Genomic DNA, 21,749 nt, shown 5'->3' with positions numbered 1-21,749 from the left:
CTAACTCCTTCCCTTTATACGGCAATACTTCCATGTGCCGTATGGGATCTGTATCACCTGACCACTGTCGTGTCCATGACATCTTCTGGGTGATATGGACAACGTACTTATCTTGATGCCAGAGAGCAAATATCCCTCTGTGCATCTCACGTACATATATATAGAATGCATCCTATTAAATGCTCTATATGAATAAAATATTTTCAGTCAGGGAATCCGACCAAGCCAACCCAGCACTGCATCTCCAGGCTGATGGCGATCGCTGGTCGCAGTATAACCACCGTATGTGTGTATATACTTTTTAGGATATCTTTCCAGCTTCCTATCAGCTGGCTCCTTGAGGGCGGCCGTATCTGGAGACGGTAACGCCACTTGATAAGCGTGTGAGCGCCTTATCACCCTAAGGGGTGTTTCCCAACGCGCCCTAATTTCTGGCGGGAAAGGGTATAACGCCAATATTTGCTATCGGGGTAACCCCACGCATCATCACACACTTCATTTTATTTTATCTGATTCAGGAAAAACTACAGGTAGTTTTTTCACTCCCACATAATACCCTTTTTTGTGGTACTTGTAGTATCAGAAATATGCAACACCTCCTTCATTGCCCTTAACGTGTGGCCCTAATGAGAAATACGTTTGTTTATTCACAGTCGACACTGGATTCAGTGTCCGTGTCTGTGTCTGTGTCGACCGACTGAGGTAAATGGGCGTTTTTAACGCCCCTGACGGTGTTTCTGAGACGCCTGGACCGGTACTAATAGTTTGTCGGCCGTCTCACGTCGTCAACCGACCTTGCAGCGTGTTGACATTCTCACGTAATTCCCTAAATAAGCCATCCATTCCGGTGTCGACTCCCTAGAGAGTGACATCACCATTACAGGCAATTTCTCCGCCTCCTCACCAACATCGTCCTCATACATGTCGACACACACGTACCGACACACAGCACACACACCGGGAATGCTCTGACAGAGGACAGGACCCACACTAGCCCTTTGGGGAGACAGAGGGAGAGTTTGCCAGCACACACCAAAACGCTATAATTATATAGGGACAACCTTATATAAGTGTTTTCCCTTATAGCATCTTTATATATATCTCAATATCGCCAAAATCAGTGCCCCCCCTCTCTGTTTTAACCCTGTTTCTGTAGTGCAGTGCAGGGGAGAGCCTGGGAGCCTTCTCTCCAGGCTTTCTGTGAGAGAAAATGGCGCTGTGTGCTGAGGAGATAGGCCCCGCCCCTTTTTCGGCGGGCTCGTCTCCCGCTATTTAGTGAATCTTGGCAGGGGTTAAATATCTCCATATAGCCTCTGGGGGCTATATGTGAGGTATTTTTCGCCAAAAAAGGTTTTCATTTGCCTCCCAGGGCGCCCCCCTCCCAGCGCCCTGCACCCTCAGTGACTGCCGTGTGAAGTGTGCTGAGAGGAAAATGGCGCACAGCTGCAGTGCTGTGCGCTACCTTTAGAAGACTGCAGGAGTCTTCAGCCGCCGATTCTGGACCTTCTTACTTCAGCATCTGCAAGGGGGCCGGCGGCGCGGCTCCGGTGACCATCCAGGCTGTACCTGTGATCGTCCCTCTGGAGCTGATGTCCAGTAGCCAAGAAGCCAATCCATCCTGCACGCAGGTGAGTTCACTCCTTCTCCCCTAAGTCCCTCGTTGCAGTGATCCTGTTGCCAGCAGGACTCACTGTAAAATAAAAAACCTAAGCTAAACTTTCTCTAAGCAGCTCTTTAGGAGAGCCACCTAGATTGCACCCTTCTCGGCCGGGCACAAAAATCTAACTGGAGTCTGGAGGAGGGTCATAGGGGGAGGAGCCAGTGCACACCACCTGATCGGAAAGCTTTACTTTTTGTGCCCTGTCTCCTGCGGAGCCGCTGTTCCCCATGGTCCTTTCAGGAACCCCAGCATCCACAAGGACGATAGAGAAAAGACGTTGTCTTTTTCTCCTTTATACGGCAATACTTCCATGTGCCGTTTGGAATCTGCATCACCTGACCACTGTCGTGTCCATAAACAACTTCTGGCAGATATGGACATCGCACTTACTCTTGATGCCAGAGTGCAAATATCCCTCTGTGCATCTCGCATATATAGAAATGCATCCTTTAAATGCTCTATAGTCAATAAAATACTGTCCCTGTCAAGGGTATCAATATTTTCAGTCAGGGAATCCGACCAAGCCACCCCAGCGCTGCACATCCAGGCTGAGGCGATCGCTGGTCGCAGTATAACACCAGTATGTGTGTATATACTTTTTAGGATATTTTCCAGCCTCCTATCAGCTGGCTCCTTGAGGGCGGCCCTATCTGGAGACGGTACCGCCACTTGTTTTGATAAGCGTGTGAGCGCCTTATCCACCCTAAGGGGTGTTTCCCAACGTGCCCTAACTTCTGGCGGGAAAGGGTATACCGCAAATAATTTTCTATCGGGGGAAACCCACGCATCATCACACACTTCATTTAATTTATCTGATTCAGGAAAAACTACAGGTAGTTTTTTCACACTCCACATAATACCCTTTTTTGTGGTACTTGTAGTATCAGAAATATGTAACACCTCCTTCATTGCCCTTAACAAGTAACGTGTGGCCCTAAAGGAAAATACGTTTGTTTCTTCACCGTCGACACTGGAGTCAGTGTCCGTGCCTGTGTCTGTGTCGACCGACTGAGGTAGAAGGACGTTTTAACGCCCCTGACGGTGTTTGAGACGCCTGGACAGGTACTAATTGGTTTGCCGGCCGTCTCATGTCGTCAACCGACCTTGCAGCGTGTTGACATTATCACGTAATTCCTTAAATAAGCCATCCATTCCGGTGTCGACTCCCTAGAGAGTGACATCACCATTACAGGCAATTGCTCCGCCTCCTCACCAACATCGTCCTCATACATGTCGACACACACGTACCGACACACAGCACACACACAGGGAATGCTCTGATAGAGGACAGGACCCCACTAGCCCTTTGGGGAGACAGAGGGAGAGTTTGCCAGCACACACCAAAAACGCTATAATTATACAGGGACAACCTTTATATAAGTGTTTTTCCCTTATAGCATTTTAATATATATAGTCATATTGCCAAATAAGTGCCCCCCCTCTCTGTTTTAACCCTGTTTCTGTAGTGCAGTGCAGGGGAGAGCCTGGGAGCCTTCCCACCAGCATTTCTGTGAGGGAAAATGGCGCTGTGTGCTGAGGAGAATAGGCCCCGCCCCCTTTTCGGCGGGCTTCTTCTCCCGTTTTTCTGAGACCTGGCAGGGGTTAAATACATCCATATAGCCCCCAGGGGCTATATGTGATGTATTTTTAGTCAGAATAAGGTACTATCATTGCTGCCCAGGGCGCCCCCCCCCAGCGCCCTGCACCCTCAGTGACCGCTGCTATGAAGTGTGCTGACAACAATGGCGCACAGCTGCAGTGCTGTGCGCTACCTTATGAAGACTGAAAAGTCTTCTGCCGCCGGTTTCTGGACCTCTTCACTTTTCGGCATCTGCAAGGGGGTCGGCGGCGCGGCTCCGGGACGAACCCCAGGGTGAGACCTGTGTTCCGACTCCCTCTGGAGCTAATGGTGTCCAGTAGCCTAAAAAGCCAATCCATCCTGCACGCAGGTGAGTTCACTTCTCTCCCCTAAGTCCCTCGATGCAGTGAGCCTGTTGCCAGCAGGACTCACTGAAAATAAAAAACCTAACAAAACTTTTACTCTAAGCAGCTCTTTAGGAGAGCCACCTAGATTGCACCCTTCTCGGCCGGGCACAAAAATCTAACTGAGGCTTGGAGGAGGGTCATAGGGGGAGGAGCCAGTGCACACCACCTGATCCTAAAGCTTTTACTTTTGTGCCCTGTCTCCTGCGGAGCCGCTATTCCCCATGGTCCTGACGGAGTCCCCAGCATCCACTAGGACGTCAGAGAAATAGATTTACCGGTGAGTAAAATCTTATTTTCTCTGACGTCCTAGTGGATGCTGGGAACTCCGGAAGGACCATGGGGATTATACCAAAGCTCCCAAACGGGCGGTTGAGTGCGGAAGACTCTGCAGCACCGAATGAGAGAACTCAAGGTCCTCCTCAGCCAGGGTATCAAATTTCTAGAATTTAGCAAACGTGTTTGCCCCCGACCAACTAGCAGCTCGGCAAAGTTGTAAAGCCGAGACCCCTCGGGCAGCCACCCAAGATGAGCCCACCTTCCTTGTGCAATGGGCTTTTACAGATTTAGGATGCGGCAGTCCAGCCGCAGAATGCGCCAGCTGAATTGTGCTACAAATCCAGCGAGCAATAGTCTGCTTAGAAGCAGGAGCACCCAGCTTGTTGGGTGCATACAGGATAAATAGCGAATCAGTTTTCCTGACTCTAGCCGTCCTGGAAACAAATTTTCAGGGCCCTGACTACGTCCAGCAACTTGGAATCCTCCAAGTCCCTAGTAGCCGCAGGCACCACAATAGGTTGGTTCAAATGAAAAGCTGATACCACCTTAGGGAGAAACTGTGGACGAGTCCTCAATTCTGCCCTATCCATATGGAAAATCAGATAAGGGCTTTTACACGACAAAGCCGCCAATTCTGACACACGCCTGGCCGAAGCCAAGGCCAATAGCATGACCACCTTCCACGTGAGATATTTTAAATCCACAGTTTTAAGTGGTTCAAACCAATGTGATTTTAGAAAATCCAACACCACATTGAGATCCCAAGGTGCCACTGGAGGCACAAAAGGTGGCTGAATATGCAGCACTCCCTTTACAAAAGTCTGAACTTCAGGCAGTGAAGCCATTTCTTTCTGGAAGAAAATCGACAGCGTCGAAATCTGGACCTTTATGGAACCCAATTTTAGGCCCATAGTCACTCCTGACTGTAGGAAGTGCAGAAATCGACCCAGCTGAAATTCCTCTGTTGGGGCCTTCCTGGCCTCACACCACGCAACATATTTTCGCCATATGCGGTGATAATGGTTTGCGGTTACTTCTTTCCTAGCTTTAATCAGCGTAGGAATGACTTCCTCCGGAATGCCCTTTTCCTTTAGGATCCGGTGTTCAACCGCCATGCCGTCAAACGCAGCCGCGGTAAGTCTTGAAACAGACAGGGCCCCTGTTGTAGCAGATCCTGTCTGAGCGGCAGAGGCCAAGGGTCCTCTGATAGCATTCCTTGAAGTTCTGGGTACCAAGCTCTTCTTGGCCAATCCGGAACCACGAGAATCGTCCTTACTCCTCGCCTTCTAATTATTCTCAGTACCTTGGGTATGAGAGGTAGAGGAGGGAAAACATAAACCGACTGGTACACCCACGGTGTCACTAGAGCGTCCACAGCTATCGCCTGAGGGTCCCTTGACCTGGCGCAGTATCTTTGTAACTTTTTGTTGAGGCGAGACGCCATCATGTCCACCTGTGGCCTTTCCCAACGGTTTACCAGCATTTGGAAGACTTCCGGATGAAGTCCCCACTCTCCCGGGTGGAGGTCGTGCCTGCTGAAGAAGTCTGCTTCCCAGTTGTCCACTCCCGGAATGAACACTGCTGACAGTGCTATCACGTGATTTTCCGCCCATCGGAGAATCTTTGTGGCTTCTGCCATCGCCATCCTGCTTCTTGTGGCGCTCTGTCGATTTATATGGGCGACTGCCGTGATGTTGTCTGATTGAATCAGTACCGGCTGGTTTTGAAGCAGGGGTCTTGCATGACTTAGGGCATTGTAAATGGCCCTTAGTTCCAGAATATTTATGTGTAGGGAAATCTCCTGATTTGACCATAGGCCCTGGAAGTTTTTTCCCTGTGTGACTGCCCCCCAGCCTCGAAGGCTGGCATCCGTGGTCACCAGGACCCAGTCCTGTATGCCGAATCTGCGGCCCTCTAGAAGATGAGAACTCTGCAGCCACCACAGCAGAGACACACTGGTCCTTGGAGACAGGGTTATCAACCGATGCATCTGAAGATGCGATCCGGACCACTTGTCCAACAGGTCCCACTGAAAAGTTCTTGCATGGAACCTGCCGAATGGAATTGCTTCGTAGGAAGCTACCATTTTTCTCAGGACTCGCGTGCAGTGATGCACCGAAACCTGTTTTGGTTTCAGGAGACCTCTGACTAGAGATGACAGCTCCTTGGCTTTCTCCTCCGGGAGAAACACTTTTTTCTGGTCTGTGTCCAGAACCATCGCCAGGAACAGTAGACGCGTCGTAGGAACCAGCTGTGACTTTGGAATGTTTAGAAACCAACCGTGCTGTTGTAGCACTTCCCGAGATAGTGCTACCCCGACCAACAACTGCTCCTTGGACCTCGCCTTTATCAGGAGATTGTCCAAGTACGGGATAATTAAAACTCCCTTTTTTCGAAGGAGTATCATCATTTCGGCCATTACCTTGGTAAATACCCTCGGTGCCGTGGACAGGCCAAACGTCAGCGTCTGGAATTGGTAATGACAATCCTGTACCACAAATCTGAGGTACTCCTGGTGAGGATGGTAAATGGGGACATGCAGGTAAGCATCCTTGATGTCCAGGGATACCATGTAATCCCCCTCGTCCAGGCTTGCAATAACCGCCCTGAGCGATTCCATCTTGAACTTGAATTTTTTTATATATGTGTTCAAGGATTTCAAATTTAAAATGGGTCTCACCGAACCGTCCGGTTTCGGTACCACAAACATTGTGGAATAGTAACCCCGTCCTTGTTGAAGTAGGGGCACCTTGACTATCACCTGCTGGGAATACAGCTTGTGAATTGCCGCTAGCACAGCCCTCCCTGCCTGAGGGAGTTGTCGGCAAGGCAGATTTGAGGAAACAGCGGGGGGGAGACGCCTCGAATTTCAGCTTGTACCCCTGAGATACTACTTGAAAAATCCAGGGATCCACCTGTGAGCGAGCCCACTGATCGCTGAAATCTTTGAGACGGGCCCCCACCGTACCTGGCTCCGCCTGTGGAGCCCCACCGTCATGCGGCGGACTTGGAGGAATCGGGGGAGGACTTTTATTCCTGGGAACCGGCTGTTTGTTGCAGCTTTTTCCCCCTACCTCTGGGCAGAAAGGACGCGCCTATTCCCCGCCTGCTTTTCTGGGGCCGAAAGGACTGTACCTGATAATACGGTGCTTTCTTAGGCTGTGAGGGAACATGGGGCAAAAATGCTGACTTCCCAGCTGTTGCCGTGGAAACCAGGTCTGAGACACAATCCCCGAATAACTCCTCACCCTTATAAGGCAAAACTTCCATGTGCCTTTTAGAATCTGCATCCCCTGTCCACTGCCGAGTCCATAAGCCTCTCCTGGCAGAAATGGACATTGCACATATTTTAGATGCCAGCCGGCAAATATCCCTCTGTGCATCTCTCATGTATAAGACTGCGTCTTTTATATGCTCTATGGTTAGCAATATAGTGTCCCTATCCAGGGTGTCAATATTTTCCGACAGGGAATCTGACCACGCAGCTGCAGCACTGCACATCCATGCTGAAGCAATAGCTGATCTCAGTATAATGCCTGAGTGTGTATATACAGACTTCAGGGTAGCCTCCTGCTTTCTATCAGCAGGCTCTTTTAGGGCGGCCGTATCCGGAGACGGTTGTGCCACCTTCTTTGACAAGCGTGTGAGCGCTTTATCCACCCTAGGGGGTGTCTCCCAACGTGACCTATCCTCTGGCGGGAAAGGGTACGCCATTAGTAACCTTTTAGAAATTACCAATTTTTTATCGGGGGAAGCCCACGCTACTTCACACACTTCATTCAATTCTTCAGAAGGTTGAAAAACCACTGGTAGTTTTTTCTCCCCAAACATAATACCCTTTTCTCTATCGTCCTAGTGGATGCTGGGGTTCCTGAAAGGACCATGGGGAATAGCGGCTCCGCAGGAGACAGGGCACAAAAAGTAAAGCTTTAGGATCAGGTGGTGTGCACTGGCTCCTCCCCCTATGACCCTCCTCCAAGCCTCAGTTAGATTTTTGTGCCCGGCCGAGAAGGGTGCAATCTAGGTGGCTCTCCTAAAGAGCTGCTTAGAAAAGTTTAGCTTAGGTTTTTTATTTTACAGTGAGTCCTGCTGGCAACAGGATCACTGCAACGAGGGACTTAGGGGAGAAGAAGTGAACTCACCTGCGTGCAGGATGGATTGGCTTCTTGGCTACTGGACATTAGCTCCAGAGGGACGATCACAGGTACAGCCTGGATGGTCACCGGAGCCTCGCCGCCGGCCCCCTTGCAGATGCTGAAACGAGAAGAGGTCCAGAATCGGCGGCAGAAGACTCCTCAGTCTTCTAAAGGTAGCGCACAGCACTGCAGCTGTGCGCCATTTCCTCTCAGCACACTTCACACGGCAGTCACTGAGGGTGCAGGGCGCTGGGAGGGGGGCGCCCTGGGAGGCAAATGAAAACCTAATTTGGCTAAAAATACCTCACATATAGCCTCCGGGGGCTATATGGAGATATTTAACCCCTGCCAGAATCCGTTAAGAGCGGGAGACGAGGCCGCCGAAAAAGGGGCGGGGCCTATCTCCTCAGCACACAGCGCCATTTTCCCTCACAGAAAGGCTGGAGGGAAGGCTCCCAGGCTCTCCCCTGCACTGCACTACTGAAACAGGGTTAAAACAGAGAGGGGGGGCACTAATTTGGCGTTAGAAATATATAAAAAAGATGCTATAAGGGAAAACACTTATATAAGGTTGTCCCTATATAATTATAGCGTTTTTGGTGTGTGCTGGCAAACTCTCCCTCTGTCTCTCCAAAGGGCTAGTAGGTCCTGTCCTCTATCAGAGCATTCCCTGTGTGTGTGCTGTGTGTCGGTACGTGTGTGTCGACATGTATGAGGACGATGTTGGTGAGGAGGCGGAGCAATTGCCTGTAATGGTGATGTCACTCTCTAGGGAGTCGACACCGGAATGGATGGCTTATTTAGGGAATTACGTGATAATGTCAACATGCGGCAAGGTCGGTTGACGACATGAGACGGCCGACAAACAATTAGTACCGGTCCAGACGTCTCAAAAACACCGTCAGGGGTTTTAAAACGCCCGTTTACTTTAGTCGGTCGACACAGACACAGACAGGGACACTGAATCCAGTGTCGACGGTGAATAAACAAACGTATTCCTTATTAGGGCCACACGTTAAGGGCAATGAAGGAGGTGTTACATATTTCTGATACTACAAGTACCACAAAAGAGGGTATTATGTGGGATGTGAAAAAACTACCGTAGTTTTTCCTGAATCAGATAAATTAAATGAAGTGTGTGATGATGCGTGGGTTCCCCCCGATAGAAAATATGGGCGGTATACCCTTTCCCGCCAGAAGTTAGGGCGCGTTGGGAAACACCCCTTAGGGTGGATAAGGCGCTCACACGCTTATCAGAACAAGTGGCGGTACCGTCTATAGATAGGGCCGTCCTCAAGGAGCCAGCTGACAGGAGGCTGGAAAAATATCATAAAAAGTATATACACACATACTGGTGTTATACTGCGACCAGCGATCGCCTCAGCCTGGATGTGCAGAGCTGGGGTGGCTTGGTCGGATTCCCTGACTAAAAATATTGATACCCTTGACAGGGACAGTATTTTATTGACTATAGAGCATTTAAAGGATGCATTTCTATATATGCGAGATGCACAGAGGGATATTTGCACTCTGGCATCAAGAGTAAGTGCGATGTCCATATCTGCCAGAAGATGTTTATGGACACGACAGTGGTCAGGTGATGCAGATTCCAAACGGCACAAAGGTGTATTGCCGTATAAAGGAAGAGGAGTTATTTGGGGTTGGTCCATCGGACCTGGTGGCCACGGCAACTGCTGGAAAATCCACCGTTTTTTACCCTAAGTCACATCTCTGCAGAAAAAGACACCGTCTTTTCAGCTTCAGTCCTTTCGTCCCTATAAGAGTCATATCTGCCCAGGGATAGAGGAAAGGGAAGAAGACTGCAGCAGGCAGCCCATTCCCAGGAACAGAAGCGTTCCACCGCTTCTGACAAGCTCTCAGCATGACGCTGAGACCGTACAGGACCCCTGGATCCTACAAGTAGTATCCCAGGGGTACAGATTGGAATGTCGAGACGTTTCCCCTGCGCAGGCTCCTGAAGTCTGCTTTACCAAGGTCTCCCTCCGACAAGGAGGCAGTATGGGAAAAAAATTCACGAGCTGTATTCCCAGCAGGTGATAATTAAATTACCCCTCCTACAACAAGAAAAGGGGTATTATTCCACACTATATTGTGGTACTGAAGCCAGAAGGCTAGGTGAGACCTATTCTAAATCTAAAAAAATTTGAACACTTACAAAGGTTCAAATCAAGATGGAGTCACTCAGAGCAGTGATAACGAACCGGGAAGAAGGGGACTATATGGTGTCCCGAGACATCAGGGATGCTTACCTCCATGTCCCAAATTTGCCCTTATCACTAAGGGTACCTCAGGTTCGTGGTACAGAACTGTCACTATCAGTTTCAGACGCTGCCGTTTGGATTGTCCACGGCACCCCGGGTCTTTACCAAGGTAATGGCCGAAATGATGGTTCTTCTTCGAAGAAAAGGCGTCTTAATTATCCCTTACTTGGACGATCTCCTGATAAGGGCAAAGTCCAGGGAACAGTTGGAGGTCGGAGTAGCACTATCTCGGATACTGTTACAACAGCACGGGTGGATTCTAAATATTCAAAAATCGCAGCTGATCCCGACAACAAGTCTCCTGTGCTTAGGGATGATTCTGGACACAGTCCAGAAAAAGGTGTTTCTCCCGGAAGAGAAAGCCAGGGAGTTATCCGAGCTAGTCAGGAACCTCCTAAAATCAGTGCATCATTGCACAAGGGCCATGGTAAAAAAATGGTGACTTCCTTCGAAGCAATTCCAGTCGGCAGATTTCATGCAAGAACTTTTCAGTGGGATCTGCTGGACAAATGGTCCGGATCGCATCTTCAGATGCATCAGCGGATAACCCTATATCCAAGGACAAGGGTGTCTCTCCTGTGGTGGTTACAGAGTGCTCATCTTCTAGAGGGCCGCAGATTCGACATTCAGTTTTGGATGTTGGTGACCACGGAGGCCAGCCCGAGAGGCTGGGGAGCAGTCACACAAGGAAAAAATTTCCAGGGAGTGTGATCAAGTCTGGAGACTTTTCTCCACATAAATATAGCTAAGGGTAAATTTATAATGCTCTAAGCTTAGCAAGACCTCTGCTTCAAGGTCAGCCGGTATTGATCCAGTGGGATAAAACATCACGGCAGTCGCCCACGTAAATAGACAGGGCGGCACAAGAAGCAGGAGGGCAGTGGCAAAAACTGCAAGGACTTTTCGCTGGGCGGAAAATCATGTGATAGCACTGTCAGCAGTGTTTCATTCCGGGAATGGAAACTGGGAAGCAGACTTCCTAAGTAGGCACGACCTCCACCCGGCAGAGTGGGAACTTCATGGGGAAGTTTTCCACATGATTGTAAACCGTTGGGAATTACCAAAGGTGGACATGATGGCGTCCCGTCTGAACAAAAAACGGGACAGGTATTGCGCCAGGTTAAGAGACCCTCAGGCAATAGCTGTGGACGTTCTGGTAACACCGTGGGTGTACCAGTCGGTGTATGTGTTCCATCCTCTGCTTTTCATACCTAAGGTACTGAGAATTATAAGACGTAGAGGAGTAAGAACTATACTCATGGCTCCGGATTGGCCAAGAAGGACTTGGTACCCGGAACTTCAAGAGATGCTCACAGAGGACTTATGGCCTCTGCCGCTAAGAAGGGACTTGTTTCAGCAAGTACCATGTCTGTTCCAAGACTTACCGCAGCTGCGTTTGACGGCATGGCGGTGGAACGCCGGATCCTAAGGGAAAAGGCATTCAGGAAGAGGTCATTCCTACCCTGGTCAAAGCCAGAAAGGAGGTGACCGCACAACATTATCACCACATGTGGCGAAAATATGTTGCGTGGTGTGAGGCCAGGAAGGCCCCACGAAGAAATTTCAACTCGGTCGATTCCTGCATTTCCTGCAAACAGGAGTGTCTATGGGCCTCAAATTGGGGTCCATTAAGGTTCAAATTTCGGCCCTGTCGATTTTTCTTCCAGAAAGAATTGGCTTCAGTTCCTGAAGTCCAGAAGTTTGTCAAGGGAGTATTGCATATACAACCCCCTTTTGTGCCTCCAGTGGCACTGTGGGATCTCAACGTAGTTCTGGGATTCCTCAAAACACATTGGTTTAAAACCAGTCAAATCTGTGGATTTGAAGCATCTCACATGAAAAGTGAACATGCTCTTGGACCTGGCCTGGACCAGGCGAGTGTCAAATTGGTGGTTTTTTTCTCAAAAAAGCCCATATCTGTTTGTCCATTCGGACAGGGCAGAGCTGCGGACTCGTCCCCAGTTCTCTCCCTAAGGTGGTGTCAGTGTTTCACCTGAACCAGCTTATTGTGGTGTCTTGCGCCTACTAGGGACTTGGAGGACTCCAAGTTACTAGATGTGGTCAGGGCCCTGAAAATATAGGTTCCAGGACGGCTGGAGTCAGGAAAACTGACTTGCTGTTATCCTGTATGCACCCAACAAACTGGGTGCTCTTGCTTCTAAGCAGACTTTTGCTAGTTGGATGTGTAATACAATTCAGCTTGCACATTCTGTGGCAGGCCTGCCACAGCCAAAATATGTAAATGCCCATTCCACAAGGAAGGTGGGCTCATCTTGGGCGGCTGCCCGAGGGGTCTCGGCTTTACAACTTTGCCGAGCGGCTATTTAGTCAGGGGCAAACACGTTTGTAAAATCCTACAAATTTGATAACCTGGCTAAGGAGGACCTGGAGTTCTCTCATTCGGTGCTGCAGAGTCATCCGCACTCTCCCGCCCGTTTGGGAGCTTTGGTATAATCCCCATGGTCCTTTCAGGAACCCCAGCATCCACTAGGACGATAGAGAAAATAAGAATTTACTTACCGATAATTCTATTTCTCGGAGTCCGTAGTGGATGCTGGGCGCCCATCCCAAGTGCGGATTATCTGCAATACTTGTACATAGTTACAAAAATCGGGTTATTATTGTTGTGAGCCATCTTTCAGAGGCTCCGCTGTTATCATACTGTTAACTGGGTTCAGATCACAGGTTGTACAGTGTGATTGGTGTGGCTGGTATGAGTCTTACCCGGGATTCATAAATCCTTCCTTATTGTGTACGCTCGTCCGGGCACAGTATCCTAACTGAGGCTTGGAGGAGGGTCATAGGGGGAGGAGCCAGTGCACACCACCTGATCCTAAAGCTTTACTTTTTGTGCCCTGTCTCCTGCGGAGCCGCTATTCCCCATGGTCCTTTCAGGAACCCCAGCATCCACTACGGACTCCGAGAAATAGAATTATCGGTAAGTAAATTCTTATTTTTTGTGGTACCTGGGGTAATATCCGAAATGTGTAAAACATTTTTCATTGCCTCAATCATGTAACGAGTGGCCCTATTGGACATTACATTAGTCTCTTCGTCGTCGACACTGGTATCAGTATCCGTGTCGACATCTGTGTCTGCCATCTGAGGTAGCGGGCGTTTTAGAGCCCCTGATGGCCTTTGAGACGCCTGGGCAGGCACGAGCTGAGAAGCCAGTTGTCCCGCATTTGGCATGTCGTCAAATTTTTTATGTAAGGAGTCGACACTTTCACGTAATTCCTTCCATAAGTCCATCCACTCAGGTGTCCGCCCCTCAGTGGGTGACATCACATTTATAGGCATCTGCTCCGCCTCCACATAAGTCTCCTCATCAAACATGTCGACACCGCCGTACCGACACACCACACACACAGGGAGTGCTCTGACAGAGGACAGGACCCCACAAAGCCTTTTGGAGAGACAGAGAGAGAGTAACATAGAAACATAGAATTTGACGGCAGATAAGAACCACTTGGCCCATCTAGTCTGCCCCTTTTTTATTTTATCCTTTAGGCAATCTCAACCCTTTTTTAACCTTGATTCTTTGTAAGGATATTCATATGCCTGTCCCAAGCATGTTTAAATTGCCCTACAGTCTTAGCCTCTACCACCTCTGATGGGAGGCTATTCCACTTATCCACTACCCTTTCTGTGAAGTAATTTTTCCTTAACTTTCCCCTGAACCTCCCCCCCTCCAGTCTCAATGTATGTCCTCGAGTTCTAATACTTCTTTTCCTTTGAAGAATGTTTCCCTCCTGAACTTTGTTAAGACCCTTTATATATTTGAAAGTTTCTATCATGTCTCCCCTTTCCCTTCTCTCCTCCAAACTATACATGTTAAGATCTTTTAGCCTTTCCGGGTAAGTTTTGTGATGTAGGCCATGCACCATTTTAGTTGCCCTTCTTTGTACACTCTCTAATGTATTTATATCCTTCTGGAGATAGGGTCTCCAGAACTGGACACAGTATTCCAGATGGGGCCGTACCAATGACCTATACAGTGGCATTATCACTGCTTTTTTCCTGCTGATTACTCTCCCTATGCAACCAAGCATCTGACTTGCCTTTCTCATTGCTTTGTTGCATTGCTTTCCTGCCTTCAAGTCACTTGAAATAGTGACTCCTAAATCTCTTTCCTCCTCAGTAGTTTCCATTATAGTACCCTTGATACTATACTTAGCCTTTGGGTTTTTGAGACCCAAGTGCATGAGTTTGCATTTTTTAGCATTAAACTGTAGTTGCCACGTTCTTGACCATTTCTCAAGCCTACCTAGGTCATCAATCATTTGTTTGACCCCTCCCGGTGTGTCTACCCTGTTGCATATCTTTGTATCATCTGCAAAAAGGCATATCTTCCCTTCAATACCATCTGCAATGTCACCAACAAAGATATTAAAGAGAACTGGACCAAGTACAGATCCCTGGGGTACTCCACTGGTAACATTTCCCTCCATAGATTGCACTCCATTAACTACGACTGTCTGTTTCCTATCGTGCAACCAGGTTCTTATCCATTTCACTGATTTATAATCCACCCCCCGGCTTTCAAGTTTATTTAGCAGTCTGCGATGTGGGACAGTGTCAAATGCCTTACTAAAGTCTAGATATGCTACATCTACAGCTCCCCCTTGATCTATTGTTTTCATCACAGAGTCAAAAAAGTCAATAAGTATGCCAGCACACACCAGAGCGCTATATAATACAGGGACTAACTGAATTATATCCCCTTATAGCTGCTATATATATATATATATATATATATATATATATATAGATATACTGCGCCTAAATTTAGTGCCCCCCCCCCCTCTCTTTTTTACCCTTCTGTAGCTGTAGACTGCAGGGGAGAGTCAGGGAGCTTCCTTCCAGCGGAGCTGTGAGGGAGAAATGGCGCCAGTGTGCTGAGGGAGGTAGCCCCGCCCCTTTTTCGGCTGACTTCTCCCGCGTTTTTATAACTCTGACAGGGGTATTAATTTACACCTATATAGCCTCTGGGACTATATATGGTGTAGATTTTGCCAGCCAAGGTGTTTATATTGCCCTCAGGGCGCCCCCCCCCCAGCGCCCTGCACCCATCAGTGACCGCAGTGTGAGGTGTACATGAGGAGCAATGGCGCACAGCTGCAGTGCTGTGCGCTACCTTGGTGAAGACTGAAGTCTCCTGCCGCCGCTTTTCCGGACCATCTTCATGCTTCTGGCTCTGTAAGGGGGACGGCGGCGCGGCTCCGGGAACGAACACCAAGGTCGGGTCCTGCGGTCGATCCCTCTGGAGCTAATGGTGTCCAGTAGCCTAAGAAGCCCAAACTACCACCAGTTAGGTAGGTTCGCTTCTTCTCCCCTTAGTCCCTCGCTGCAGTGAGTCTGTTGCCAGCAGATCTCACTGTAAAATAAAAAACCTAAAATATACTTTCTTTCTAGGAGCTCAGGAGAGCCCCTAGTGTGCATCCAGCTCGGCCGGGCACAAGATTCTAACTGAGGTCTGGAGGAGGGTCATAGTGGGAGGAGCCAGTGCACACCAGGTAGTACTAAAGCTTTCTTAATTGTGCCCAGTCTCCTGCGGAGCCACTATTCCCCATGGTCCTTACGGAGTTCCCAGCATCCACTAGGACGTCAGAGAAATTAACAATGCATACTAAGAAGTAGAGAGAATTTTTAGTACTGTATACCCTTCCTCTGTAGAGCGGGATACAGGGAGACTCACCACACTTCCATATCCAAGCAAATGCGCTCATAAGACGCAGAGTGGAATCAGACGATACTGATGTACACTACCGCTCCTGATAACTGATACAGTCGCTTACTGACAGACACGGACGCTCAGCGACTTTCACGTGTATGCAGGCGCTAAGGCCTGCGACTCGGTCTAGGCGGGTTCTCTAGTGTACACAACCGCAGCGTCTAAGCTGCGACCGAGTACCCTCGTGGTAGCGTCTGAGACGGAAGTGAGGTCATTCAGTTCATGGACGGGAGACGCGCGGAAACTGGAGGAGGAGGGGCGGCCAGGAGAGCGTCTGAATCCCCCTGTTGACTTAAACCCTAAGGATCGCGGCCTCTACCTAGTCCTGGCGCCTATGATCCCTAGACCGTAGCGCTGTCGCACTCGAGATGCTCGGCGCATCAACACACTGTTTGTAGTCTCCACCAAATCAGTGTAGCTGTGTCCGGACCCCCCTAGTAAGAGGAAATCCATAGACTTACCATCCCCCCATGCTCCGGCCACAGCCTGGTTACGTCTGCTGGACCTGCTAGAACATCTGACACAGACGCCCGTCGAGACAGCACTATTACCGCGAAGGTAAGCGTTGTTGCGACCCGATGGGGATTTGTTGGAGCGACTCTTTCCAGTATGCGTTTAAGACGCTGTTAAGAAAAGTCGCTCAAAAATTTTTAGTAAGTCTATAAAAATAAAATAATAAAAGCTTTAGGCTGCTTTATTCACAGCAGCCCTGTGACCATGCGGCTTCCTGCCGCACCAAGCAAAAAACTGATTTGACTGAGTCAGTGGGCGGGACTATATGGTGAAGGCCCCGATGCATCCTGGGAGGCCATAAAACTTGTGACCGTGTTGGTGCCATTTCCACTGTTGCTCAACAATATCCCAATGTTATCCTGTGGACCCAGCCAGAGAAAGACAAGGAGCAAATAGAAGGTTTTGTTACGGTTACAGTGATACCATCCTACCGACTGTCTGAGTTACGGTACGTCTTGTGAGTGATGGAGAGCAGGTTCTGGGTAGTGGATCAAGAACTCACCTTCAAATAGATGGTAAAGATACTGTGGGACCTGTCAGAAACGTCATTGAAGTCGTGCGTTCCTATGATTCGGTTGTTCTCTCCCTACAGGAAATATTACAGTAATAACACACACATATATATATATATATATATATATATATATATATATATATATATATATAAATTATTTTTTTGTAAATTGGGGCACAAGTTAGAAGCTGTAGGGTGGAGAGTACACAGCTCACATCAGAAGGACATCACTAGCTACATACAGTACACACAATTAAATGTATCAGTAAACATGTATGTCCCGTAGCTCCTTGCCTCAAACAGAAAGTTGATGCCGTCTTCCTTGCTGGCTGCGTGGTGGACAGATAAGCCTTCAAGGAACACTCCGTGGACATGGTCGACGATGCTGATTTCAGTGTCCAAGTCAGGGGCGTTAGGTAAGGTGAACAGAAGGTTAGCCAGCATCTCGTTGTGGATCTCCAAGTAAGAGATCCCCACAGAAACCGAACTGTCGCTTTGGTTATTAATCTCTCTAAAGACCTGTGTGGGATGGAGAACAGCAGATCAGGCTCCGGAGACTGTACAGCAGGAAGGAGTGCGGACAGGGTGACTGTGTAACAAGAAGCGGCTTCCCGTATCCCACTGGCTTTAAGTGTGTGAGGGAAACACAACATGGCAGATCTGGCTACTGGAGACGGCCAGGGACGGATCTAGACTTTTCTTTTAGAAGGGGGAGGGGGATTTATTCCTGACTCCTCCCCTACACTCATTACTCCTCCCACTTCCCATACCAACTGTCCATTAATGCTCTAAGGAGCATATAAAGCATTGCCAGCATGCACATGTGCTTCTTATGCAGCACACACACAACCGGGCACATGTAACTACTAACAAACCGATGAGTGGCACACACTGCCCAAGGTGAGGGTGATGGCATGTGATGATGGCAGATGGGACTGGGGTCCCCAGGAACACGGAGGATGGGTAGGGATGTCAGTGCAGCCACACACCATCACCTGGCAGCAGCCCCCACCTCATATAAGTGAGCGTGGCTATAGCTGTTAGGGGGGGGGGGGCGCTCGCCCCGTTCGCCCCCCCCCCCCTGGATCCAGAACTGCCGACGGCCTCATTACCTGACAGATCACAGGAGGAGGAAGGCTGTCTGTCATGACTGGCGCACACGTGCTATTACTTGGCGTCACCCTACTCTACATCTACTAGACTGGACATCAAATTGATGGAGCAGCGGACACAAGTCATAGCCGTCTCCACACCCTGGGCCACTGCACCCTGGTACCTGATGTAAGGCTCGTGGGATGATTCCTCTGCGACAGTACTTTTCCCTTGTCCCAGCTATAGTGTGGGTCTTTCCGGCTCCTGTCTGCCCGTAGCATATTATTGTACCTGTAAAACAAGGTGACAGATTGCCATCAGTCACATCAGGCTTACATTTGGAAATGAACACCCGTCAGTCCTGCAGGAGCACACTGAGGTCAAGTGACACCCAAGCGGGAAATCAGACAAGCGCAAACCATAACACTCATGTACCCACTTGTTTGAGAGAAGCGAGAGCCGTAGTAATAGTGCAAAATGGTATCTCTATGATTTGTTCCAAGTTTTTATACAAAAGGTGTTTTTAATCATTATTTTTTAAATCAAAAATCATTTTCAATTCTGTACTATTATCAGTTTCACAATTTAGTACCCGTCATAGGAGTATTCCTGCTGCAGGGTACTACTGTTGTATTATTTGTCATTATACAATAATATGCTTTGGTGCCTGTTAAAGCAACTGTAAGCAGCCAGAGCACCATATACTGTATATAGGAGGTGTAAGCAGCCAGAGCACCATATACAGTATATGGGAGGTGTAAGCAGCCAGAGCACCATATACTGTATATAGGAGGTGTAAGCAGCCAGAGCACCATATACAGTATATGGGAGGTGTAAGCAGCCAGAGCACCATATACTGTATATGGGAGGTGTAAGCAGCCAGAGCACCATATACAGTATATAGGAGGTGTAAGCAGCCAGAGCACCATATACAGTATATGGGAGGTGTAAGCAGCCAGAGCACCATATACTGTATATGGGAGGTGTAAGCAGCCAGGGCACCATATACTGTATATGGGAGGTGTAAGCAGCCAGAGCACCATATACTGTATATAGGAGGTGTAAGCAGCCAGAGCACCATATACAGTATATGGGAGGTGTAAGCAGCCAGAGCACCATATACTGTATATAGGAGGTGTAAGCAGCCAGAGCACCATATACAGTATATGGGAGGTGTAAGCAGCCAGAGCACCATATACTGGTTATAGGAGGTGTAAGCAGCCAGAGCACCATATACTGTATATGGGAGGTGTAAGCAGCCAGAGCACCATATACTGTATATAGGAGGTGTAAGCAGCCAGAGCACCATATACAGTATATGGGAGGTGTAAGCAGCCAGAGCACCATATACTGTATATAGGAGGTGTAAGCAGCCAGAGCACCATATACTGTATATGGGAGGTGTAAGCAGCCAGAGCACCATATACTGTATATAGGAGGTGTAAGCAGCCAGAGCACCATATACAGTATATGGGAGGTGTAAGCAGCCAGAGCACCATATACTGTATATGGGTGGTGTAAGCAGCCAGAGCACCATATACTGTATATGGGAGGTGTAAGCAGCCAGGGCACCATATACTGTATATAGGAGGTGTAAGCAGCCAGAGCACCATATACTGTATATGGGAGGTGTAAGCAGCCAGAGCACCATATACTGTATATGGGAGGTGTAAGCAGCCAGAGCACCATATACTGTATATAGGAGGTGTAAGCAGCCAGAGCACCATATACAGTATATGGGAGGTGTAAGCAGCCAGAGCACCATATACTGTATATGGGAGGTGTAAGCAGCCAGAGCACCATATACAGTATATGGGAGGTGTAAGCAGCCAGAGCACCATATACTGTATATGGGAGGTGTAAGCAGCCAGAGCACCATATATAGAATATGGGAGGTGTAAGCAGCCAGAGCACCATATACTGTATATAGGAGGTGTAAGCAGCCAGAGCACCATATACAGTATATAGGAGGTGTAAGCAGCCAGAGCACCATATACTGTATATGGGAGGTGTAAGCAGCCAGAGCACCATATACAGTATATGGGAGGTGTAAGCAGCCAGAGCACCATATACAGTACATAGGAGGTGTAAGCAGCCAGAGCACCATATACTGTATATAGGAGGTGTAAGCAGCCAGAGCACCATATACTGTATATAGGAGGTGTAAGCAGCCAGGGCACCATAAACTGTATATAGGAGGTGTAAGCAGCCAGGGCACCATAAACTGTATATAGGAGGTGTAAGCAGCCAGGGCACCATAAACTGTATATAGGAGGTGTAAGCAGCCAGGGCACCATAAACTGTATATAGGAGGTGTAAGCAGCCAGAGCACCATATACTGTATATAGGAGGTGTAAGCAGCCAGGGCACCATAAACTGTATATAGGAGGTGTAAGCAGCCAGAGCACCATATACTGTATATGGGAGGTGTAAGCAGCCAGAGCACCATATACTGTATATGGGAGGTGTAAGCAGCCAGAGCACCATATACTGTATATGGGAGGTGTAAGCAGCCAGAGCACCATATACTGTATATAGGTGTAAGCAGCCAGAGCACCATATACTGTATATGGGAGGTGTAAGCAGCCAGAGCACCATATACTGTATATGGGAGGTGTAAGCAGCTAGAGCACCATATACTGTATATAGGAGGTGTAAGCAGCCAGAGCACCATATACTGTATATAGGAGGTGTAAGCAGCCAGAGCACCATATACTGTATATAGGAGGTGTAAGCAGCCAGAGCACCATATACTGTATATAGGAGGTGTAAGCAGCCAGAGCACCATATACTGTATATAGGAGGTGTAAGCAGCCAGAGCACCATATACTGTATATGGGAGGTGTAAGCAGCCAGAGCACCATATACTGTATATAGGAGGTGTAAGCAGATAGAGCACCATATACTGTATATAGGAGATGTAAGCAGCCAGAGCACCATATACTGTATATAGAAGGTGTAAGCAGCCAGAGCACCATATACTGTATATAGGAGGTGTAAGCAGACAGAGCACCATATACTGTATATAGGAGATGTAAGCAGCCAGACCACCATATACTGTATATAGGAGGTGTAAGCAGCCAGAGCACCATATACTGTATATAGGAGATGTAAGCAGCCAGAGCACCATATACTGTATATGGGTGTTGTAAGCAGCCAGAGCACCATATACTGTATATAGGAGGTGTAAGCAGCCAGGGCACCATATACTGTATATAGGAGGTGTAAGCAGCCAGGGCACCATATACTGTATATAGGAGGTGTAAGCAGCCAGAGCACCATATACTGTATATGGGAGGTGTAAGCAGCCAGAGCACCATATACTGTATATGGGAGGTGTAAGCAGCCAGAGCACCATATACTGTATATAGGTGTAAGCAGCCAGAGCACCATATACTGTATATGGGAGGTGTAAGCAGCCAGAGCACCATATACTGTATATGGGAGGTGTAAGCAGCCAGAGCACCATATACTGTATATGGGAGGTGTAAGCAGCCAGAGCACCATATACTGTATATGGGAGGTGTAAGCAGCCAGAGCACCATATACTGTATAT

At 48.5% G+C, this 21,749-nt stretch overlaps 1 pseudogene; it reads right to left on the bottom strand.

Annotated features, from left to right (window-relative positions):
• Window positions 1–21,749, bottom strand: part of LOC134928606 (kinesin-like protein KIF9) — a 372,888-nt pseudogene that overhangs the window by 234,726 nt on the left and 116,413 nt on the right.

The sequence above is a fragment of the Pseudophryne corroboree genome, chromosome 5 (genome assembly GCF_028390025.1).
Source record: "Pseudophryne corroboree isolate aPseCor3 chromosome 5, aPseCor3.hap2, whole genome shotgun sequence".
In the NCBI taxonomy this organism is placed as follows: Eukaryota; Metazoa; Chordata; class Amphibia; order Anura; family Myobatrachidae; genus Pseudophryne; species Pseudophryne corroboree.
This window is presented reverse-complemented; position numbering and strand designations above follow the sequence as displayed.